Source organism: Eumetopias jubatus, unplaced genomic scaffold (genome assembly GCF_037043125.1).
Source record: "Eumetopias jubatus isolate StellerSeaLion01/CBP00866 unplaced genomic scaffold, mEumJub1_p1.0 scaffold_11, whole genome shotgun sequence".
In the NCBI taxonomy this organism is placed as follows: domain Eukaryota; kingdom Metazoa; phylum Chordata; class Mammalia; order Carnivora; family Otariidae; genus Eumetopias; species Eumetopias jubatus.
Window position 1 is genome coordinate 79,040,987 of NW_028274817.1, and position 26,522 is coordinate 79,067,508.

Sequence of the window (26,522 nt, forward strand, 5' to 3'; positions counted from 1 at the left end):
TGTGATGATGAGTGTTATATGCAACTGATGAATCATTGAACACTACATCTGAAACTAATGATATACTGTGTGTGGGCTAATTGAATTTAAATTAAAAAAATAAAAAAATAAACCACATGTTCTTTATCCATTCATCAGTTGATACACACTTGGTTGGGTATGGTGCAGTAAACATAGGGGTGCATATATCTTTGTCAAAATAGTGTTTTCATTTTCTATCAGTAAATACCCAATGGAGAAATTACTGGATCATATGATAATGCTATTTTTAATTTTTGGAGAAACCTCTGTACTGTTTCCACAGTGGAATTAGTGTTCTTATTTTCTGCACATACTTGCCAGCAGTTTTTCTTGTGTTTTTGTTTTAGCCATTCTGACAGGTGTAATATATCATTGTGGTTTTGATTTGCATTTCCCTGATGATGAGGGATGTTGAGCATCTTTCCATTTCTCTCTTGACTATCAACATATCTTCTTTGGAAAAATGTCTTTTTATTTCTTCTGCCCATGTTTTATTTGGATTTTTTGGATACTGATATTATAATATGTCACTTTATTTTTGTGATTGTTTCCTTCACTGTGCAGAAGCTTTTTATTTTGATGAAGTCCCAATAGTTTATCTTGGCTTTTGTTTCCCTTGCCTCAGAAGGCATATACAGAAAGAATGTATGGAATATATTCAATGTCAAAGAGATGAATGCTGGGATCTCCTCTAGCATATTTATAGTTTTATGTCTCACATTTAGGTCTTTAATCCATTTTGAATTTGTGTCTGTATTTGGTGTAAGAAAGTAGTCCAGTTACATTCTTTTGCATGTTGCTGTCCAGTTTTCTCAACACCGTTTGTTGAAGAGACTGTCTTTTTCCCACTGGTTATTCTTTTTTGCTTTGATGAAGATTAATTGACCATATAATTGTGGGTTTATTTCTGGGTATTCTATTCTGTTCCATTGACTTATGTGTCAATTTTTTGCCACTACCATACTGTTTTGATCACTAGAGCAATTGTAATATACCTTGAAGTCCAGAATTGTGATGCTTACAGCTTTCATTTTCTTTTTCAAGGTTGCATTGGCTATTTGGGGTCTTTTGTGGTTCATACAAATATTAGGATTGTTTGTTCTAGCTCTGAAAAATCCTTTTGCTATTTGGATAGGGATCAAATTAAATATGTACATTGCTTCGGGTAATATAGATATTTTAACAATATTTGTTCTTCAGATCCATGGGCATAGAATGTCTTTCCTTTTCTTTGTGTTATCTTCAATTTCTATCATCAGTGTTATATACTTTTCAGAGGATGGGTCTTTTACCTCTTTGGTTAGATTTAGTGCTAGGTTTCTTGTTTTTTGCTGTAGCTGTAAATGGGATTGAGCCTTTGGCTTTCCTTTCTGTTGCTTTATTATTGATTCAAGAAATTTTTGTAGGTTGATTTTGTATCCTCCATTTTTACTGAATTCATGTATCAGTTCTAGAAGTTTTTTGGTAAGTCTGTCAGGTTTTCTACATAGAGTATCATGACATCTGTAAATAGTGAAAGTTTCACTTCTTCCTTGCCAATTTGAATGCCTTTTATTTCTTTTTCTTCTCTGATTGCCAAGGCTAAGACTTCCAATACTATGTTAGACAGTAATGGTGAGAGTAAGCATCCCTGTCTTCTTCCTGACCATAGAGAAAACGCACTCAGTTTTTCCCCACTGAGGATGATACTAGCTGTGGGTGTTTCATATATGGTCTTTATGATGTTGAGGTATGTTCCCTCTACCCCTACTTTGTTGATGGTTTTTAATCATAAATAGATTCTGTAGTTTATCAAATGATTTTTCTGCATCTGTTGAGAAGATCATATGGTTCTTGTTTCTTTTATTAATGTGTTGTAACACGTTGATTGATTTATGAATATTGAACCACCCTTACAACCCAGGAATAAGTCCCCCTTGATCATGGTGATTAATTTTTATAATGAATTGTTAGATTCCGTTTGCTACTATTTTATTGAGAATTTTTGCATATCTGTTCATTAGGAATATTGGCCCTTAGTTCTGTTTTTTAGTGGAGTCTTTATCTGGTCTTGATATGTGGGTATTGCTGGCTTCACAGAATGAATTGGGAGGTTTTCCTTCCTTTTCTATTTTATTGGAATAATTTGAGAAGCATAGGTATATATATAAATGTTTGCTAGAATTCACTTGTGAAGCCATCTGGCCCTGGACTTTTGTGTCTCATGAGGTTGTTGATTACCAATTCAATTTCCTTGCTGGTTATCACGCTGTTTAAGTTTTCTGTTTCTTCCTATTTCAGTTTTGGTAGTTTATATCTTTCTAGGAATTAATTCATGTCTTCCAGGTTGTCCGATGTGTAGGCATATTGTTTTTCATAATATTCTCTTATAATTTTATTTCTCTGATGTTGATTGTTATTTCTCTTCTCTTGTGATTTTATTTATTTGGGTCCTTTCTCTTTTCTTTTTAAGTAGTCTGGCTAGGCGATTATCAATTTCATTAATTTTTTCAGAAAACCACCTGCTGATTCCATTGACCTGTTCTAATTTTTTTTAGTTTGTATATCATTTATTTCTACTCTGATCTTATTATTTCCCTCCTTTGGTAGGCTACTTTTGGTGTTCTGGCTCCAGCTTCTTTAGTTGTGGGCTTAGGGTGTTTATTTGAGAGTTTTCTTGGTTCTTGAAGAAGGCTTGTATTGCTATATACTTTCCCCTTAGGAGTGAGCCCCATATGGGACTTGATCCCAGGATACTGAGATCATGACCTGAGTGAAATTAAGCTATCTAGAAGAAATGAACACATTCCTGGAAACTTATAAACCACCAAGACTGAAACAGGAAGAAATAGACAATCTGATCAGACTCAACCAGGAAGGAAATTGAAGCAGTAATCAGAAACCTCCGAAAACACAAGAGTGCGGGACCAGATGGCTTCCCAGGGGAATTCTACCAAACATTTAAAGAAGAATTTATACCTATTCTACTGCAGCTGTTTCAAAAAAGAGAAATGGAAGGAAAAGTTCCAAACTCCTTATATGAGGTCAGCATTACCCTGATATCAAAACCAGACAAAAACCCCATCGAAAAGGAGAATTATGGACCAATCTCCCTGAGAACTTTGATGCCAAAATACTCAACAGGATCCTAGCCAAGAGGATCCAACAGTGCATTGAAAGGATTATTCACCACAACCAGGTGGGATTTATTTCTGGGATGCAAGGGTGATGGTTCAACATTCACAAATCCATCAACATGATAGAACACATTAATGAAAGAAAAGACAAGAACTATGTGATCCTCTCAATTGATGCAGAAAAAGCATTTGACAAAATACATCATCCTTTCCTTATTAAAATTCTTGAGTGTAGGGATAGAGGGAACACACCTCAATATCATAAAAGCCATCTATGAAAAGCCCACAGCGAATTCATTCTCAATGGGGCAAAACTGAGAGCTTTTCCCTTAAGGTCAGGAACATGACAGGGATGCCCACTCTCACCATTATTGTTTAACATAGGACTAGAAGTCCTAGCCTCAGCAATCAGACAACAAAAATAAATCAAAGGCATTCAGATTGTTAAAGAAGTCAGACTCTTTTCACAGATGACATGGTATTTTATGTGGAAAACTCAAAAGACTCCACCCCCAAATTACTAGAACTCATACAGCAATTCAGCAATGTGGCAGGATACAAGATCAATGCACAGAAATCAGTGGCATTTCTATACACTAATAATGTAATTGAGGAAAGAGAAATTAAGGAATCAATTCCATTTACATTAGCACTGAAAACCATGAGATACCTAGGAATAAACCTAACCAAAGAGTTCAAGGACCTATACTCTAGAAACTGCAGAATGCATATGAAAGAAATTGAGGAAGACAAAAAGAGATGGAAAAATATTCCATGTTTATGGATAGGACGAATAAACATTGTTAAAATGTCTGTTACTCAGAGCAATGGACACATTCAGTGCAATCCTTATCAAAATACCATCGACATTTTTCAAAGAGCTGGAACAAAGAATCCTAAAATTTGTATGGAACCAGAAAAGACCCCGAATCACCAGGAGCATGTTGAGAAAGAAAACCAAACCTGAGGGCATTATGATGCCGACTTCAAGCTATATTACAAAGCTGTGATCATTAACACAGCATGGTTTGGCAAAAAAATAACAGACTCATATATCATTGGAACAGAATAGAGACCCCAGATATTGACCCTCAACTCTATGGTCAACTAATCTTTGACAAATCAGGAATGAACATCCAGTGGATAAAAGACAGTCTCTTCGATAAATGGTGCTGGGAATACTGGACAGCCACATGCAGAAAAATGAAACTGGAGCATTTTCTTACACCAATCACAAAGATAAACTCAAAATGGATGAAACACCTCGATGTAAGACAGGAATCCATCAGAATCCTAGAGGAGAACATAGCCAGTAAGCTCTTTGACATTGACCAAGGAGCTCCTTTCAAGACATGTCTCTAGGCAAGGGAAACCAAAGCAAATATGAAATTTTGGGACTTCATCAAGATAAAAAGCTTCTGCACAACAATGGAAACAATCAACAAAACTAAGTGACAACCCACGGATTGGGAGAAGATATTTGCATATGACATTCCAGATAAAGGGCTGGTATTTAAAATCTATAATTTTCTCAAACTCAACACCCCAAAAAAACAAATAATCCAGTCAAGAAATGGGCAAAAGATATGAAGAGACACTTCTTCAAGAAGACATAGAAATGACTAACAGACACATGAAAAAATGTTCAACATCACTAGTCATCAAGGAAATACAAATCAAAACCACAGTGAGATACCACTGTGCACCAGTTAGAATGGCTAAAATGAACAAGACAGATAACAACAAATGTTGATGAGGTTATGAAGAAAGGGGAACTCTCTTGCACTGTTGGTGGGAATGTATGCTGGTACAGCCACTTTGAAAGCAATATGGAGGTTCCTCAAGATGTTAAAAATAGAGCTACCCTATGACCCAGTATTTGCACTACTAAGTCTTTAATCCAAAGATACAGATGTAGTGAAAAGAAGGGGCACTTTCACCCCAGTGTTCATAGCAGCAATGTCCACGATAGCCAAACTGTGGAAGGAGCCTAGATGCCCTTCAACAGATGAATGGAGTAAGAATATGTAGTTAATGTGGAATATTACTCAGCCATTAGAAAGGATGAATACCCACCATTTGTATCGACATGAATGGAACTGGAGGGCATTATGCTTAATGAAATAAGTCAAGCAGAGAAAGACCATTATCATTTGGTTTCACTCATATGTGGAACATGAGGAATAGCAGGGAGGACCACAGGGGAAGGGAGGAAAAACTGAATGAGAAGATATCAGAGAGGTTGACAAACCATGAGAGACTCTGGACTCTGGGAACCAAAGTGAGGGCCACAGAAGGGAGGGGGCAGGGTGATGGGGTAACTGGGTGATGACTATTGAGGAGGGCTCGTGTTGTGATGAGCACTGGGTGTTATAGGCAACCTATGAATCATTGAACACTGTATCAAAAACTAATGATGTACTATCTGTTGGCTAACTGAACATAATTTAAAAAAAAAAAGAAAGAAAACGAAGAAGAAAAAACAAGGCACTTATCATTTCTCCACCTCAAAGAATAAACCCTCTGTGTTGTGGATACCAAAAACAAACATAAGTTGGTAAATTTAAGAATGTAGTTGAATCCAGGAAAAGGTTAAAAAATGAAAGAAAGAGAGAGAGAGAAAGAAAGAAGGAAGGAGGGAGGGAGGGAGGAAGGAAGGAAGGAAGGAAGGAAAGAAATGGAAAATTTTAGCCTAAGGATAAACAAATCATGAGGAAACACCTAGAGTTCAATACGTTATTTTCCCGTGGTGCTGGAGTTTTACAGTATTGTGACATCCATAAGCTTATCATTCACCTGTTCTTCTAGTCAGTCTTCTGGGGGTGGGGCCTGCTGTGCTGGTTCTCAGATATCTTTGCCTGGGTGGAGTTGTCCCACCCCTTGTCAGAGGGATGCTGTCAATGTAAGCTGGTCGTTTGTAAGGCTTTTTTTCCCTGGAGGCTTTCCACGCCTCTTTAGAGGGTCAAAGCAAAAATGGCCAGGCCCGGACCCCCAGCCCAGAGCCAGAAGATTGCAGTCCCCCCTCTTCAATAAACCCTACAGCTAAAAGAATCTCCACTTCTGTGTGTCACAAACTCTGCAGACTCTTGCAGTTTGCACCCACTGAAATCCTCCTGGGGGTGTCCCTGGGACCCACGAGCATCACTGTGCTTTGTGTCTTTGTGACTTTAAGTGGTTGTGGGCTCATGCACTCATCGTGGTCTGCTGCTCCCACGTCAAGGCTGGGTGCTGCCCTACAGTCCTTTCCGGGGCCACCACTGCTCTGAGATCTGTTGCCTGGTCGTGGGTGCAGCCATTTTGTCCCTCCCAGGGGATGGTAAATAGCCCGCACCTTCCAGTCCTTGTCCGGGTTCTCAGGCAAACAGCGGTCTCCCTACACTTGTGGTTTATGGCAACCTGAGCTGAGAGCCCCTCCTAGTCTCACCATAATCAGTTTCCCCTCTCCACTGCTTGGACACTGTATTGGTTCAGGCACCCCCATTCTTTCTGTGTCTCTTGGGATCCTGACACCACAATGTCCCACCTAGATTTCTGCCCTTTTCATCCCCTGAGCCCCTTTCAGAAAGGGCTGTTTCTCACTGGAGCAGATTTCTAAGGGTTCTGATTTTGCACTCTGGTGTTACATCACTTTTTGGTAACCAGCTTATAGAGCCTCCTTCCCCCCTCCGTTTATCTTCTGATATTTCCCTGCAGATTCACGACTCCATACCACCTACCTTGCAAAAAGCCGTTGTTTTTCTGCTTGTAGAGTTCCAGATAAATTTTCTTATGTCTCAGGCTGAATTCATGGGTGTTCAGAATGGTTTGATAGTTATCCAGCTAAATTCGAGGGACTAGATGAAACCAGGTCCTTTACTCCTCTGCCAACTTGCCTCCCTCCTCATTCAATGTAATTATTGATGGATGTATATTTATTGCCATTTTATTACTTGATTTCTCACTTCTAGAGATTTTCTCCGATCTTGTCTTTGTCACTTTGGTGACAGATTGTCACCTTTGCACTCAAAGTGTCCCCTTTAATATTTCTTGCAGGACTGGTTTAATGGTCACGATTTCATTTAGATTTAGATTTTGTCTGGGAAACTGTTTATCTCTCCTTCTGTTCTGAATGACAGCCTTGCTGGATAGAGTATCCTTGGCTGCAGATCTTTCCCATTCAGCACTTTGAATATATTCTACTTCACTCTTACTTGGAAAGTTTCTTTGGGAAATCTCCAGCTAACCTTATGGGTTTTCCCTTGTAAGTTAAGGGCTTCTATGCCTTGCTGCTTTTAAGATTTGTTCTTTATCACTAAATTTTCAAATTTAATTGCAATATGTCTTGGTATTGGCCTGCTTTTGTTGATTTTGATAGGAGTTGTCTGTGCCTCCCAGATCTAAATGTTTGTTTCCCTCTCCAGATCAGGGAAATTTTCAGTCCTCCCTCTTCAGTAAACCCTACAGGTAAAAGAATCTCCACTTCTGTGTGTCAAAAACTCTGGAAATTTATTTCTTCAAATAAATTCTCTGCCCCTTTTTCTTTCTCTTCTCCTGGGACCCTTATTATACAATTGTTATTACGTTTGATGGTCAGTGAGTTCCCTGTGTCTGTTCTCATGTTGCATAATTCTTCTCTCTTTTCTCTTCAGCATCATTACTTTCCTTTTTTTGTCTTCTAGGTCACGAATTCATTCATTTGCTTTTTCCAGCCTGGTGTACATTGCATGAAGCCTGTTACAAATCTTGTTTATTGAACTCTTCATCTCTAATTGATTCTTTTATCTATTTTCTCTCTGTGTTATGGGTCTAACTGATGCCTTCTATTCTTTTCTCAAGCCCACTGAGTATCTTTATGATTGTTATTTTAAATTCTCCATCAGTTGTTTATATCAGCATTATCAACAACAGCCAAATTATGTAAAGAGCCCGAATGCACATTGACTGATGAATTGATAAAGATGATGTGATATACATATATGTGTGTGTACATGTATATGTGTCTATATACACACGTATGTGTATAGTATATACATTGGAATATTACTCAGCCTTAAAAAAGAATGAATCCTTGCTACTTCCAACATCGTGGATGGATCTAGAGAGTATTATGCTAAGTGAAATAAGTCAGAGAAAGATAAACACCATGACTTCACTAATATGTGGAATTTCAGAAACAAAAGAGTTGAATATAGTTGGGTAAAAGAGAGGCAAACTATGAAACAGATGCTTAACTATAGAAAACAAACTGAGGATTACTAGAAAGGATGTTGGTGGGGGATGTGTTAAATAGGCGATGATTATTAAGGAGGACTCTTGTGATTAGCACTGGTTGTTTTATGTAAGTGATGAACCACTAAATTCTATACATAAAACTAATATTACACTGTATATTAACTAACTGGAATTTAAATAAAAACTTGAAGGAAAAATATTCTCCATCAGGTATGTTACTTTCATCTGTTTTGCTTATATCTCTGGCTGTGGCCTTGTTCTTTTCATTTTGGATAAATTCTTCCTTCTTTGCATTTTGTTGAAATCTCTGTATTTTTCTCTGAGCTATGTTAAGCCAGATATGTCTCCTGCTTCTGAAAGTAGGGCCTTATGAGTAAGAGGTCATGTAGTGCCCAAGGCCTGGTGCTTCAGGGAGTGTCTCTGGTGTATGCTGCGTGTGCACTGCTCTTGTGTTTTGGCTGCTTTATCCTTCAGGGCAGTCAGCAGAGGCTCTCTGTGTCTGCTGTGGGCAGTGTTTGGACTCTGGCCTGAATGTAGTGTGTTTTAACTAGGTGTGCTGTGTTCTGCTTGTTAAATAAGTTCTGACATCACCTCCACCGTAGCTGAGGCCCTGCAGAACTCTGTGTTTGGGAGACATGGTGTGGGCGGGGGTTATGCTGGTCTTCTGAGGTAATGGGCCCACCATGCTGGGACTGAGGCAAGTTTGACTGAGAAGGGCAGTCCCACCAGAGTGGAGGGTGGTGGAGCCTGGTGTATGCAAGCTGTGCAGCCAGTTTGGGCACTGCTCTGCTTTCCTCAAGTGGCTTTGTGTTTATGCTGAGGGGTGGGGTTGGGAAATGGTGCTTGTCAGCTCCTATGTTCCTGAAGAGGTGTCCTTGTGAACACTGCCTCTCACAGACATGCTCCAAGAAGAAGAAATAATGTTCCCACTGTGTGCCCCAGTGCTCTTTAGATTGCTGTCTCTATGCTTTCTGCCCCTGTGTTGTTTGCTTGCCTTCTCTTCTTCAAGTGCAGCCCACTGCCCTCTGGGTTTTATCCCAGCCAAGCCCACTGTCCTTTAAAGCTTGAGGCTTTAGGCCCCTCTGGTTGCAAGAATTCACCAAATTCAGCCCCTCTCGTTTTCCAAGCCAGTGGCTTTAGGTTAACATTCTCCTTATGAGTTGTCCTGTGTGCCCCCTCCACCCTTCTCCACAACCCTGGCTTCCCTTCTACATCACCCATGATCTGTTTCTCCCTTAAACCATATCTCCACACTTCCTACCTTTTTTGATGTGGCATATTCTCTCCCTTTAGTTTTGGAGTTTGTTCTGTCAGTCTTTAGGCCAATTTATGGAGTATTTAGAATGATTTGATAGTTATCTCATTGTGTTCATGGGACGAGGTGAGCCTAGGATCCTCCAAATCTGCCACCATCTTTCTCTCCAAGCCTATTGTAGTATATATATATATATATTTTATTGTTGTATATTTTTAATTTCAGTTATTGAGTTCTTCATTTCTGATTTTTTTTTATCTTCTCTATTTCTTTTTGAGGCTCTCCCTGAGATCCTCCACTCAAGTCCAGTGAGTATCTTTGTGACCATTACTTCAAATTTTCTATCAAGCATATTGCTTATCTCTATTTCATTTAGTTCTCTCGGTGTGTTTTTTTTCTTGTTCGTTCATTTGGGACACAGCCCTCTGTCTCCTGTTTTCATGTAACTCTCTGTGTCTGCTTCTATGTTTTAGGAAAGTCTAACACCCTTATGTCCCCTGCTCTTCAAAGTAGTGGCTTTATGAAGAAGAAGTCCTGTAGTACCCTACAGTGCAATATCCACTGTTCGTTAGGACCTGGTGATTTAGGACTGTCTCCTATGTGTGTTGCTGCCCCCTACTTTTGTGGATTAGCTGTGTTTGCCTTCAGACTCATGCTCCGCAGTGGCTCTGTTTGGCTGCTGTGGACCAGATTTATTCCCTAGTATATTGTATGGGGCCAGTCTGGGGACTCCTTGGGCTTGAATTGGTTCCAGCCAGATGTTTGCCAGAGTTGTGGTTGTAGCAGACTGCAGGGTGCTCTTCCTGTGTTGTTCCCTGAGAGGCTTTCATTGATGGGTGAGGACTGCAGTCATTCCAAATGACTGCACCCAGTCAACTGCTGGGGCTTCTGCCCTTAGTCACCTTAGAATGTTGTCGGGCACCTTTCGGGCTGGTTGCAGAATGCCACACTTGTGGCATGGCTTTGGATAAACCCTAAATTTATTGTGCTGAGTGGAGTGGGTTGAGTGAGGCATATGCACAGGAGGATGCTGGGGTGTGTTGCGCTCTTAGGAAGGTTTGCCCTGGTCTGCTTGTGGATGATGACCTGGTGCTGTTTTGGAGAACTCCTGTGGAGAGCAGGTTGGATGAAGCAGGTCTGTATGAGAACATGGAGGCACAGCATATTGCTAGCAAGCAAGTTGGAGAGTACGCTGGTTCCTACAGCTGTCTGTGCATCTACGCTGGGGGTTGTTGGAGAGAAATGGTTCCCACCAGTGCTTTTCATTTTGGAGAAGTTTCCTAAAGACTCCTGCCTTTCCCATACATGTTCTGAGATTAGTAAACAAATCTCTTTCCCGTATACTATGCTGATGCTCCGATACTTTATCTTAGTGGGATTGTTTGTTATGCTATTTCTTTAAGGGTGGGGACTCAGTTTCCTGTTGTTCTCATGTTCTCCCAGAACTGACCCTACTGATTTTTTAAAAATTTCTTTAAAATTCCTGGTGTTAAGCCTGATTATAAAAACTCTCTCGAAATTAAGCCACTCTGGTTTTCAAAGCCGAATGTTATACTGATTTGTCTTTCCAGCCTGGGGTGCCTTGTGTGGGGTCTTCTCCTTTCCCTTTTCTGTACTTGCAGTGTCCCTCCTTCCCCTGGTCAGTCTCACAGGTCACTTTGTTTCACAACCAGTTCTGTGCCCTTCCTGCTGTTTTTGATGTGGCCTCTTCTCTACAGTTAGCTGTGGAGAGTCTGTTCTGGCAGTCTTCAGGTTGTGTTCTGAGTTATTTACACTGATGGTGTTATATAGCTGGACCTGTGGGGTGAGGTGAGCTTAGGATCCTCCTACTTTGCCATCCTCCCCAGAACTCCTTCCTATACTACTTTAGATTGATCATTTTTAAAAGGAAAATATGATATGGTCAAGTTCTTTTCTTGGTAATCTTCCTTCCTGACATGTTATCATTTCATCTCAGTGTTTTGTTTTTCTTGGAAGTGCACCAACTTTTTTTGCATTGATTTCATAGAAGTTTTCTACTATTGCCATAACAAATTTATCACAAATGTAGGGGCTTAAAACAATACATTTACTATTTTACCATTGTGTAGGTCAGAAATCTGGTATACGTCTCATTGGATGAAAATCAAGGTATTGGCAAGCTGCATTCCTTTCTGGAGGGTCTAGGGGAAGATTCACGTCTTACTCATTTGGTTGTTGGCAGAACTCAGTTTCTTATGACTGTAAGTCTGGAATCTCTGTTTCCTTGCTAGCTTTCAACTGAGGGCTGTTCTCAGTTTCAAGAGTTCACCTTCATTATTTGGCTTGTTGTGTCCTTTTAGCATCTTCAAAGCCAACAATATATTGTGTCCCTCCTACCATAGAATTTCTCCACTTTCTTTCTTTTTTATTCCTGAGAGATATTTTGGAAATTTACATCACCTAGGATGTTTATGTATATGTTTGAAAATGTTGCACTAAAAAAGATATATAGTGACACTAAAGGAAAGTAAGGTTATTTTTCTTCTAAAAAGAATGGTTATATGACTCACTTCTGAGGAAAAAAATAGGGAACAAAAGCATTTTTATGTTGTTATGACATTTTTTCTGAAATCACAGAACCTGTGTTCAAATATGATTTCTTCATTTTCTGATTATATCACTTGAAGCAAGTCATTGAACTTTTGAGTCCAATTTTCACTTCTATAAATGAGGATAATGAATACCTGTCACAGTTTATTTATAAGCTCTGAATATTAAGTGACATAAGTAAATTTTAAAAAAATTATATGCAATTTTAGTTTTGGCAGAGCTCCCAAATCAACACATCATCTCCTCTAAGCTACCAAAGTCAGCCATGACACCACCACATTTGACCTGCAAAAAGGTGAAAGAAAATAATTTTTCTGTTACCCTCAACTACAGAGTATATAAAATTGTCCTCATGAAAATAAATAAGTAAATAAATAATGTCCTCATGGATAATAGATGCAGAGATTTTTCTGCATATGGAATGTATATACCCCACACCCTCTAATAAGGATGGGTATTGATGGGGTTTTTAATCCTCATCTCACAATTTTTTTCATCTTTGTTGATGTTTAATTGGCAAATAAAATTGTAAGATATTTAAAGTGTACATCATGGCGATTTGATATACATATACATTGCGAAAGGATTTCCACCATCTTGTTAATTAAGACACCCATCACCTCACATATTTATTGGATCTTTTTGGTGAGAACATTTAAATTCTACTCTCAGCAAATTTCAGTTATACAGTACATTGGTATCAACTATAATAATCATGTTTTACATTAAATCCTCAGACCTTGTTCATCTTATAGTTCAAAGGTTGTACCCTTTGACCAACCTCTTCCTTTTTCCCCCAATCCCCAACCCCTGGCAACTACTTTTATATTCTTTGTTTCTAGGAGTTTGACTTTTTTTTTAAATTCCATATATAAATGATACCATGCAGTTATTTGTCTTTCTCTGTCTGGCTTATTTCACTTAGCATAATGCCCTCAAGGCCCGTCCATGTTGTCACAAATGGCAACATTTCCTTCTTTCTCATAGCTAAATATTTATATGTATGTGCATCTGTGTGTGTGTGTGTATCATGTCTTCTTTATCCTTCTGGCTACTGATTGACACTTAAGTTATTTCCATATCTTGGCTATTATGAATAATGCTGCAGTGAACACTGGAGTGCAACTGTCTCTTCAATATTCTGTTTTCATTACCTTATGTACCTATAAGTCTCCATTTTCTTTTTTCATTTTTTTTTTTGTCTTTATATCTCTCTCTGACTCAGCTGGGGAAAAATCCTCTGCTTTTAAGGAATTATGTAATTAGTGTGCGGGAGGTGCACCCAGGTAATCCAGAATAATCCCCCCATCTCAAGGCCTTTAACTTAATCACATCATCAAAGTTCTTTCCATGTAAGGTAACTTAGTAATTGTAGGTTCTGGGAATTAAGGTGTGGACATTTTTGGGTGGTCATCATTCTGCTTACCTGAGACAGCCTGTTCTTGCTGGAGGATGAAGATAGATGGGAAGATCTACACATCATATGATTTTCTTAGATCAGAGAGAATGAAGCTAGATCAGCAAGCTGGAGCTTTTAACCTTGTGTGCCATGCTAGGTAGGCTTAAAATAAAGCTAGCGGGGCGCCTGGGTGGCTCAGTCGTTACGCGTCTGCCTTCGGCTCAGGTCATGGTCCCAGGGTCCTGGGATCGAGCCCCGGGTCAGGCTCCCTGCTCGGCGGGAAGCCTGCTTCTCCCTCTCCCGCTCCCCCTGCTTGTGTTCCCTCTCTCGCTGTGTCTCTCTCTGTTAAATAAATAAATAAAATCTTAAAAAAAATAAAGCTAGCAAATGGGAAGTCATTGAAGATTTTTTAAGGAGGGTACTATATTCACATTCATGTTTTATATAGATCATACTAGTGAGCCTGTGGAAAATGGTCTAGAAAGAGATTGGGGTAAGAAGACCATTTAAAATGTTTTTGTAATAATCCTGACAAGTAATGGTGAAAGCCTGAAGTCAGTCAGTCATAGAGGAATGGATTTCAGAAAGGTTGATGAAATATTACTGATTAGTTGGTATAATCAATCAGGGATCGACCAGAGAAACAGAACCAGTAAGAGATATATATTAAAAATATATTTAAGGAATTGGCTTACATGATTTCAGGGACTGACTAGGTGAGTCTGAAATCCGTAGAGCAGTCCCTCAGGAATGCAGACTGAAACTTTCTGGCATGGGCTGAAGCTAGCGTTCAGAGGTAAGGTTTCTTCAGGGAAGCCTCATTCTGCTCTTAAGACCTATTGGCTGATTGAATTAGGTCCACCCACAATTTATGGGATAATCTCCTTTACCTAAATGAGATCACAGACATTAATTACATCTACAAAATGGCTTTATAGCTACAGCTAGATCATTGCTTGATTGAATAACTGGGGTATCTAGTCTAGCCAAGTTTACATATAAAAGACCATCACAGATGGGATGGAGGCCAATGGAGACAGAATAATAGAGAATGACTCTCAAGTTTCTGGCGTATTAAGTGAAATCACTAATTTAGATATAGAATACAAGAGAAGGATCAGGTTTTCAACATTTTTAGTAAGATAGATGTAAAGTTTTGAGATTGCAAGAAAGGTTTCAACCACATAAATACATTTGGAAGCCATCAGGTAAAAATGATAGTTGAACCAGGGGAGTAAATTAAATAATCTACAAGAGGATGTATATAGGGAAAAGTTATGAGTTGAGGAAATTCTGAGGACCACCAATATTTAAGAATTATCTAGGAAAAAAAAGATAAAGAAATAGGATGAAGAGAGAACCCAGAAGTGTTTGATGCCCAGTTTTAAGAACAATGTAGTGAACAGCAGCATTATAGATAGTAGAGGGTTCAATAAGTTTAGTTCAATGAGAAAAAAATTCCATTAATTTGTGAGTTAAGTTCATTAGTGAGTTTAGTGTGAGTAGTTTCAGTGTTTTTAGAACAGATGCGAGACTGCAGTGCCTTGAAGAATGACTAGAAGGTGCGAAATTGAAGCCAATGTAGACCACTCAGAGATGTTTAGATAAGGAGGGGAAGATAAAAATTGAATGATAAAGAAAATGGATAATAATTGTAAGAGGATTAAGTGCCAAGGGAGGATGTTAAAAATGGCAGAAACTTGAGGAAGCTTATTGGCAAACAGTAACAAGAAAGGAGGGAGAGATGGATGTTCTAGGAGAGAAGAAAATTCCTAGTAACTGAGAAAGAAAAGAAATAAGCCTAGTTATTAAACAGGGATGCAATCAATGATAAGGAAAGACTTGTTTTCTTCTTTGGATGGGAATAAAGTAGTGGCTCTCAATGATGGTAGTATAAACCCAAGGAGATTATTTGAAAGTTTGTGAGAGGTTTTGTAGATCATCATAATGATTGGAGAACTTCCTGGCCTATTATGAACAGGGTTTTGTGTCAGGACAGGCTGCACACACTATGTACACTATACATATATAATATCAAAAGTTGTAGGAGATATAGAAAAAAATTTTTTATATATATGTTATATATATAATATATATATATATCAAAAGTTATAGGAGATCTCCTACAACTTTGGATTATCCCATTGGTTGTTTGTATAGATAAAAAATCTGTATTGATCTGGGCCTTGACTCAAACTTCATTTTATATACAAAGAAGAAAGTTTTAATACACACTGACTTTTCCAGGAATGCATCTGCCATGTAAACCAACATAAGATCTTACTTTGTTTTATTCAGAATGTTACCAAGAACGTTCATCATTTTGGAAAATTATTTCACCTACAAAAATACTGCTCTTGGATATTTTAAATAATAGTAATAACGGAGCTGTATCAGTCAGCATTTATAGCTATTACATTTACAGGCATTCTCTGTATACTTGTCTACATATGTCTTTTAGTGTTGCCATGCCCCCAGCATTTCCATATTGAAATACATTTTGTTTCCTCATAAACTACTTTCTTTGTATTTCTCTTTCATATTATAGATACCATATTTTTGGTATTACGTATATTTTATTTCCGTATCGTAAAATAGGTATTAAAATATTTAAGAAACAGGGCCAGATAGACTTGAGAAACACTAGCTTAGAGGAAAGAAGATAAGAATGGGTGAAAATGTTGAAAAATTTCATGTAGAGATGCAGGAACTTGTTAGAATGGCTGTGCATTATGCTTTGTGGTAGAGGTTACCATAGTTCTGATTGCCAGATTTAGTGAATAGCTTTCAGCTTTTATCATGACTCTCTGTAATATTTAAAATTCTCTCCTCTTTTCCTTTCTATGACATCCTTCTTCAGTTCTTCTCTTACATATCTGGCCTTTGTTTCTCACTCTTTTTCTGAGTACTCCTCTGCCTGGATCTTTAGATTTGGTGATTCCTAAATCTCCCTGTTTGAATTCTCAATTCTTGGCAATCTCACCCATGCCTTGGGTCTAATTAAACACACACATGCAGATGTTTCCCAAATCTGTACTGCCAGCACAAGCCTTTATGCCAGGCTTCAGACTCATGAAGCTAACTTTTTCTATGTGGATGCCTTACCCGCACCTCAAAACTGAACATAGCCAAAACTGAACTCTTCATTACTCCACCAGCAGCACCATAAACCTCTTTCTTATTCTTGTTGGTACTAATATTCCCAAGGAAAAACAACTAGGACATCATGTCATATTTCTCCTTTTTTACCTCCACTTTTTAATTTGATGCAAAATCATAATGATCATTCCTTCAGAATATCTCATGAATTTGTTTTCTATTCCATTTCCTAAACTCCATTCCAATACCCTAGTTTAGACCCTTACGATTTCTCCTGATGACAATAATAATTTCATAACTGAATCTACTGCATCCACTACTGCCTGATGACTTTGGTACAGTCTCTAGAATAAATATCTAACCACGTTGTTTCTCTACTTAAAATCCTTTAATGACTTTCTATTTCTGATGATAGTTTTAGTGTGGCCTAAAAGATTCTCTATGGCATGTCTCTTACTCAAACTGGTCTTCTGCTAATCCCTACACTCCACCCCAAACTTATATAATCCTTTTCTTGTATTTTATGTTTCACCAGGGTTTCCTTGAACCTATGTTTGACTCCCATTTGTTTGTATATTTGTTTTTCTCTAATATCTTTATATCTTTTATCTCATGAACTTCATTCTTCAGAGTCCTGCTCAGTTGTCTTAGCCTTTAGAAAATTTTCTTTTATTTCCTGTTCTTTGTCTCTAGAAGTGATTACTTCCTCTTTGCTACTTCTCTGCCTGATATTTATCTATTATTGTACATATCATATACAGGCTTGGTAGATGCACATTGATACATATTAAAATTTCAATATAGCATCTTTCCATCTTGATTAGGAATGTAAAAGATAAAATACACAACAGAAGTTCATAGGTTTGTTTCTTTTGTATTGCTTATTAATTGATATATAACTCATAGTAAAGCACATAAATCTTAAGTATATAGCTCTGATGATTTTGTACCCATATTAAATATTCATGTAACCACCACATAGAGCAAAATATAGAACATTCTCAGTAACCCAGAAGGTTCATTTGTACTCCTTCCAAGTCAGTACCCTCAAGAAGTAACCACTATTCTGACTTCTATCACCATCTATTAGTTTTGCCTGTGCTTCAACTTTATGTACATGGAGTCACAGACTATGTGTTCTTTGCTCAGACAGGTTTTATAAAAACCTTAGAACTTTGGTGCACTCTAATGTTGTCTATGAGGGAAGAGATTCTGAAAGCCTATGAGAGGATGTTCCAAGAATGAGGCAAGGCTTCAACAACTCCTGAGTTACAAAGATCAGAAAGTCTATGAACATTTGGATGGGTGCCCTCACTGCAAAATAAAATGTTGTAGCACATATATATTAACAAGAACAAGGAAAAATGAAATCTCAAGAATTTTGAAGAAACTATAAAGGGAGAGATCCTCAAAATTTTCTAGGAAAGAAAAGATGTTAATTTGAAGTTAACTCAGTTCTATTCAGTCAGCACTTACTGAGAACTTCTGTGTGTCAGGCACAGAGGGTACTAAACTGCACCTGCCCTTGAAAACTACACAGTCTAGTGCTGGAGACAGAATCATCTTCTGAGGGAAGTTTGAATTAAATATACATTATCAGTGGGAGACACTCAAGTGAAGAAAGTTGATGAGGTATATTTCATTTTCAGCCATGACTAATTTGAGATACTGTGGGACATTCAGGTGTAGGTGGTCTTTAAAATATCAGAATTATAGACAAGGGATGCAGATTTGGATACTATCAGCATATAGATGGGAATTATGAGTACATAAATGGGAGCTGAAGTCATGAGGAATGTATACTGTGAGACAAAACAGTGAAAATGGAATTCTGAAGAACACCAACGTTGAAAAGACTATGAAAGGGAGAGGATCCTGCAAATGAAACTGCATAGCCAAAGTTGTAAGGAAGGAGAACAGAACATGAAGTGTCCTAAAAAAAAAAAAAAATAATAATGAAGTGTCTTATAACCTAAGGGAAAAGAGTATCTCAAGAAAGAGGAGGTAATCAACAGTGTCAACATGTTTTTGTAAAAGACTAAAGTGTCCATTGGTATTGGGAATGGAAGGGAGAGAACAATCATTGAATCTATCAAAGGAGGTCCTTGATTTGGCATGTAAGAAATAAAAAAGATTGTAGTGGTTTGAGGAGTGCATAGAGGAAGAGTGGGGAAGTGGTCAAAGAGAATGCAGACAGTGCTTTCAAGAAATTGAGATATGATACATAGGAAGAAGGAGAGATACTTATAATAAGGGGAACATAAAGTTAAATGAAACTTTGTTTTGAAGGAAAAGACTTGAGAATATTAAATATTCATGGGAATGTCAAATAGGGAGAAGCTGAAGGGACAGGAAAAAGTGGGTATAATTAATGGTTTGAGGGAGGTGAGATCAAGTGCAGAGATGGAAGAATATGTCTTAGGAGAAAACTGAAGGGAGAAATAGACAATAATAGTTGAGGACATAAATACTCCACTTTCAATAATGGGTAGAATATGTAGACAGATCAATAAAGAAATAGCAGACTTACCTGCAGATTGAAAGTGAGGAGATGGAGAAACATTTATCATGGACCTCAAAAGAAAGTGGGGGTAGCAGTACTTCTATCAAGCTAACTAGATTTTAAATCAAACACTGTAATAAGACATGAAGAAGACTACTATATCATAATAAAGGGAACTAACAGGATATAACAATTGTAAATATTTATGTACCCAACATGGAAGCAACCAAATATATAATAGAGTTAATAATGAACATAATGGAACTCATTAATAATAATATAATAATTCTAAGCAACAATAACATCCCACATTCCTCAATGGACAGATCATCTAAGCAGAAAATCAACAAGGAAACAATGGCTTTAAATGATGCACTGGACCAGAAGGACTTAACAGATATATTCAGATCATTCCATCCCAAAGCTGCAAAATAGGCATTCTTGTCAAGTGCACATGGGATGTGCTCCAAAATAGATCTCATATTAGGTCACAGATAATACCTAAAAAAATACAAAAAGACTGAGATCAAACCATGCATATTTTCTGACCGTAATGCTATGAAACTTGAAGTCAACCACAAGAAAAAATTTATAAACACCAGAAATGCATGGAGGTTAAACAACATTCTACAAAACAGTGAATGGGTCAACAAGGAAATCAAAGAAGAAATAAATACAAGGACATAAATGAAAATGAAAACACAATGGTCCAAAACATTTGGAATGCAGCTAAGGCTGCTGAAAGTATATTGTAATACAAGCCTACTTCAAGAAGCAAGAAAAATCTCAAACCACCTAACCTTATACCTAAAGGAGCTAGAAAAAGAACAACAAATGAAGCCTAAAGCCAGCAGAAGAATAGAAATAATAAAGATTAGAAAAGAAAAAAAATGATGTAGAAACTAAAAAAAATCAAAAACAAAAAACCAGCAGAACAGATCAATGGAATCAAAAGGTGATCGTTTGAAAAAAATAATAAAATTGATAAACCCCAGCCAGACTTATCAAAAAGAAAAGATAAAGGACCCAAGTAAATAAAATCATAAATGAGAGAGGAGAAATTACAAGCAACACCACAGAAATACGTACAATTATAAGAGAATATGATGAAAAACTATATGCCGACAAATTGGGCAATGTGGAAGAAATGGATAAATTCCTAGAAACATATAAACTACTAAAACTAAAACAGGAGGAAATAGAAAATATGAACAGACTGATAACCAGCAAGGAAATTGAATCAACAATCAAAAATCTCCTGAGAAACAAAGTCCAGGGCCAGATGGCTTCACAGGTGAATTCAAGAAAACATTAAAAGAGGAGTTAATATCTATGCTTCTCCAACTATTGAAAAAAATAGAAATGGAAGTATAACTTCCAATTTCATTCTGTGAGGCCAGCATTATCCTTATAACAAAACCAGACAGACTGAACAAAGAGAACTATATAGGCCAATACCCTTGATGAACATGGATGCAAAAATTCTCGATAAATTAATAGTGAATTGAATCTAACAGTACATTAAAAGAATCATCACCATGATCTAGTGGCATTTATTCCTGGGCTGCAAGGGTGGTTCACTGTTCAAAAATCAATCATTGTGATACACCATATTAATAAAAGAAAGGGAAAAAAACATGATCTTTCCAATAGATGCAGAAATATCATTCACAAAGTACAACATCCATTCATGATAAAAACTGTCAACAAAGCAGGGACAGAGGGAACATAGCTCAATATCATAAAAGCCATATACAAGAGACCCATAGCTAATGTCATCCTCAATGGGGAAAAACTGAGAGCTTTTCCTTTTGGCCAGAAACAAGACAAGGATGTCCACTCTCACCATTGTTATTTAACATAGCATTGGAAGTCCTAGCCACAATTATCAGACCAAAAAAAAAAAAAATCCAAATTGGTAAGGAAGAAGTAAAACTTCCACTATTTGTAGATGACATGATACTCCATATAGAAGACACGTCACTCTACCAAAGGAAAAAAAAAACTGCTAGAAGTGATAAATGAATTTAGTAAAGTTGCAGGACACAAAATCAACATGCAGAAATCTTTTGCATTTTTTTAATTTTTTTTAAGATTTTATTTATTTATTTGAGAGAGAGAGAATGAGAGATAGAGAGCACGAGAGGGAAGATGGTCAGAGGGAGAAGCAGACTCCCTGCCGAGCAGGGAGCCCGATGTGGGACTCGATCCCGGGACTCCGGGATCATGACCTGAGCCGAAGGCAGTCGCTTAACCAACTGAGCCACCCAGGTGCCCAATCTTTTGCATTTTTATACACCACTAATGAAGCAGCAGAAAAAGAAATCAAGGATCAGTCCCACTTATAAATCACCAAAAACAACGGGACACCTAGGCATAAACCTAACCAAAGAGGTGAAAGACCTTTATTCTGAAAACTGTAAAACACTGATGAAAAAAATTGAAAATGACACAAAAAAAGGAAAGTCATTCCATGCTCATGGATTAGAAGAACAAATATTGTTTAAAACGTCTACACAAAGCAGTCTACATATTTAATGCAATCTCTATCAAAATACCAACAGAATTTTTCACAGAGCTAGAAAAACAATCATAAAATTTGTATGGAACCACAAAAACCCTGAATAGCCAAGGCAACGTTGAAAAAGAAGGAGGAAACAAAAAGCAAACCTGGTGGCATCACAGTTCCAGACTTCAAGTTCTCTTACAAAGGTATAGTGATCAAAACAGTATGGTACTGGCACAAAAATAGACACATAGATCAATGGAACAGAATAGAAGTCCAAGAAATGAACCTATAACTATATGGTCATTTAATCTGACAAAGCAGGAAAGAATATCCAATGGGCAAAAGACAGTCTCCTCAAAAAATGGTTTTGGGGAAACTGGACAGCAACATGTAAAATAATGAAAGTGGACCACATTGTTACACTATACACAAACATAAATTCAAACTGGATGAAATATCTAAGTGTGAGACAAGAAACCCTTAAAATCCTAGAGGAGAACACAGGCAGTAAGCTCTCTGTCATTGGCTGGAGCAGCTTCTTCCTAGATAGTGTCCTGAGGTAAGGGAAACAAAAGCAAAAATAAACTATTGGGATTTCTTCAAAATAGAAACTTCTGTGCAGTGAAGTAGACAATCAACAAAACTAAAAGGCATCCTTCAGAATGGGAGAAGATATTTGCAAATGACATATCTGATAAAGCATTAGTATCCAAAATATGTAAAGAAGTAAACTCAACATCCAAAAAATGAATAATCCATATTAAAATATTGGCAGAAGACATCAGCAGTATTTTTTCCAAGAAGACATAGAGATAACCAACAGACACATGAAAAGATGCTCAACATCATTCATCATCAGGGAAATAAAAATCAAAACTACAATGAGATATCCCCTCACACCAGTCAGAATGGCTAAAATTAGCAACACTAGAAACAACCAGTCTTGGAAAGTATGTGGAGAAAGGGGAACTGTCTTGCACTCTTGTTGGGAATGCAAACTGGTGCAGCCACTGTGGAAAATAGTATCGAATTGCATCAAAAAGTTAAAAATATCAATACGCTATATTCCAGCAATGTCACTACTAGGAATTTACCCAAAGAACACAAAAATACTAATTCAGATGTATACATGTACCATGATGTTTACAGCAGCATTATCTACAATAGTCAAATTATGGAAATATCTCGTGTCCAGTGACTTATGGATGGATAAAGAATTGGTATATATGTATATAGAGTGGAATATTACTCAGCCATAAAAATGAATGAAATCTTGCCATTCGCAATGATATCATGGAGACCCAGAGTATTATGGTAAGTGAAATAAGTGAGTCAGATAAAGACAAATACCATATGATTTCACTCATATGTGGAATTTAAGAAACAAAGGGAAAAAAGAGATAGGTAAATCAAGAAACAGACTCTTAACTATAGATTACAAACTGATGGTTTCCAGAGGGGAAGGGTTAAATAGGTTTTGGGGATTAAGGAGTGTACTTGTGATGAGCACTGGGTGTTGTATGAAAGTGTTGAATCACTGTATTGTATACCTGAAACTAATATTACACTGTTAGTTAACTAACTGGAATTTAAATAAAAACTTTAAAAGAAGTGTTAAAATATGTTAGTCTTTATAAGAAGAGAAAGTTTGGAGCAGGATCCAAGAATGCAACGTAGGAAGACCTTGAACTCATCTCCACAGATAGACCAAATCACCTACATATAGAGCAATTCCTCCAAAAGAACTGCGGTCTGACTTAACAGCTTCTCCACAACAAAGGATAGAGGGACTACATAGATGATGGCAGGAGAGACAGACACAAGGAAACAATGAAAACCCTATCCCCAATTCTGTGAACTGCACCTTGGAGGTATAGCACTGACAGACTTGGAGCAGATTCTCTACCCTAGGGTACAGGGGAAAAGAAACAAACAAACTGTGGTTTAAAAGGGCAATTAGAATTTAAAAGATGCAGCCCTTCAGTGTCTGCAAAATGCTGGGGGACCTGTCGAATGCTTTCTGGAATCAGAGTGGCTGGTGAGCACTATTTTTTATGCTCCCCCTCCATCTTGATAACAAAGATAAAGGCAGAATCTGGGCACCCTCACTGGCCTAATGTTTTAATGATTCCCCAGATTCCGTGCCCAAACCAGCTTTCACCACCTTGGAGCACAGGAAAAACAAACAAACAAACAAACTGATTTAAAAGAACAACTAAAATATAAAGGAAACAACCCTAGAAGTACTGTGGGGACACTGCACTGTTGGAGGGGCTGGTGAGTGCCATTGTTTATGCACCCCCTTCACCTTGATAATGCAGATAGGAGCAGGGTACTTACAGGCAACCTAACCAGCTGGCTGCCCTGGTGAGCCCTGGACCCCTAGCTCACAGTAGCCACAGTCATCCCACCCAAGACAGCCCCCACCACCTACCCAGTCTCCAGCTATCCCACCCAGGTCGCCCCAGCATTTTGTGCATGAGGACATTCCTGGACAGTGCCCACTACAGCTCCAGCCATCTCATCAAGGCAACAGAGGAGCAAATCACCCCAGGACAACCCAGGTCCATACCCACTTTGGATCCAGATGTCCTGCCAAAGGGCTCCCTGCACTGAATGCACTAGGAACCCCCAGCCTGTACCTGCTGCAGCTCCAGCTGCTCTGCCAGAGCAGACCTGCACAGAATGCCAAGAGACTCCCTGGCAGCAGCCCTTTTAGCTTCACCTGTCCTATCAAGAAGCCCTTTTTATGGAGTGCCCTGGGACCTTCCAGCCTGCACCCAGTTCACCTCTAGCCATCCCACCAGGCAGCCTCTGTGTGGACTTCCCTGGGTCATCTCGCTTGTGCCTTCTACAGTTCCAGCCAGGCAACAAAAGCTGCTAAACCAACACTGTCTACACATGGCCAGTCATTCAAGACTAGGAGAAATAACTGATCCATGTAATTAATAGAAACAAACAAAGTCAAATAAAATGAGGAGACATAGGAATATGCTCCAAAGGAAAGAATGAGACAAAATTTTAGAAAATAACTAAATGAAATGGAGTTAAACAATCTCTCTAATAAAGAGTTCAAAGTAATGGTCATAAAAATGGTCATTGGATTGGAGAGAGGAGTGGATGAACTCAGTGAGAACTTCAAAAAAGCGATAGAAAGTATTAAAAAGAATCAATCAGTTGAAGAATACCATATCTGAAATGGAAAAAGAATCCACTACATGGAATTGATAGGTTAGAAAATATAGAAGTACAGACCAGTAATCTGTAAGAGAGAGCTCTAGAAAGTTACCAAACTGAACAGCAAAAATGCAAAAAAAAATTTAAAAATGAGGAAAGTTTAAGGGTCCTTCTGAGACAGCATCAAGTGTATTAATATTCTAATTATACAAGTTCCAGAAGGATAAGTGAGAGAGAAAGGGGCAGAAAGCTTATTTGAAGAAATAATGGCTAAAAGCTTCCATAGTCTGGGGAAAGAAACATGATATCCGGGTCCAGGAAGCATGTATATCTCTAAATATGGTGAACAAAGGAGGTCCACACCAAGATACATAATAATTAAAATGTCAAATATTAAAGATAAAGAGAGCAAGGGAAAAATCAACTAGTTACATAAAAGGAAAACACCAGAAGGCTATCATGTGATTTATACAGCAGCAACTTTGCACGTGAGAAGGCAATGACATGATATATTTCAACGTGCAAGAAGAAAAACCTACAACTAGTAATACCTACCCGGCAAAGTTACATTCAGACCTGAAGGAGAGATAATTTCCCAAACAAAAGCTAATGAAGTTTATCCCCACTGAAACTGTTTTAGAAAAAAAAATATTCATTACTTATTTATTTTTAAAGGCACTTCATTAAGTGGGAAAAGGGAAACATCATAATTAAAAGAAAAAAATTAAAAATCATGAGTAAAAGCAAATATACAATGAGAATATTAGATTAGTCACTTATAAAACTAGTGTGAAGGTTAAAAAGCAAAAGCAGTAAAATTAATTATATAAACAAATACTTCAGGGAGTCACAAAATTAAAAAAAAAGATATAAAATATATACATAAAAACTGGAGAGAGTAGAAATGCAGTACTTTTAGAATGTGTTTGAACTTAAGTGACCATCAACCTAATATAGACTACTATAGAGGTGGAACCTGATAAGATGACAGAGTAGTGGGACCCTAAGCTCACCTTGTCCCATGGATACAACTAGATAACACTCAAGTGTAAATAACCCAGAAAACAACCTGAAGACTGGCAGAATAAACACTGCGGTGAAAGGTAAAGAGGCAACATCAAGGAAGGTAGGAAACTTGGCGACATGGTTTGGGTGCAAAATGGCCCTTGGCCATCTGCAGAGGGAGGGAGCCTTGGGATTTGAGAGGGGAGAGATATAGATTATCACACTGTGGAGTCCACACTGGGAAGAAAAATGCCCACGGCTTTGAAATTGAGAAGGACCAAATTTCATGAGTTCTTAAAACCAGCGGGACTTAAAAGCCTAGAATTTTAAAAATCAATGGTATTGGCTCTGGGAGAGCAGGCAGGACAAGAGGAAGTTGTGTCTCTACCCTTACAGAGCACAACCAACAGACTCTAGAGGTCCAACCTAGAAGCAGCTGTTTGAAAAACACCTGGGGAATACAGGAGGGTTACTTGCTGAACTTAGACTCTGTCCTGGAGAGACAGGGACTGCTGGTGGACTTCTGCAGGAAAAAAGGAGCTAGCAGGTGCCATCTCCTTCCCCCACTCCCCAACATAAATACACTGCTACCAGCAGGAACCAGCCTGGCACCATTACTACCTGACTTGCTTATATCTAGCCCTGTACCTTGCACT

At 38.0% G+C, this 26,522-nt stretch overlaps 1 protein-coding gene across 2 annotated transcripts in view; it reads left to right on the top strand.

Annotated features, from left to right (window-relative positions):
• The window catches only part of NBDY (negative regulator of P-body association), a 398,281-nt gene that overhangs the window by 83,578 nt on the left and 288,181 nt on the right, over positions 1 to 26,522 (top strand). Inside the window, exon 3 of one of the 2 annotated variants that reach the window (XM_088028786.1) lies at positions 9,882 to 9,911. The exons of the other annotated variant lie outside the window; for it this stretch is intronic. The gene's annotated coding sequence lies outside the window, so the exon portion shown is untranslated. The remainder of the gene's footprint in view (positions 1 to 9,881; positions 9,912 to 26,522) is intronic. 2 annotated transcript variants of the gene reach the window in all.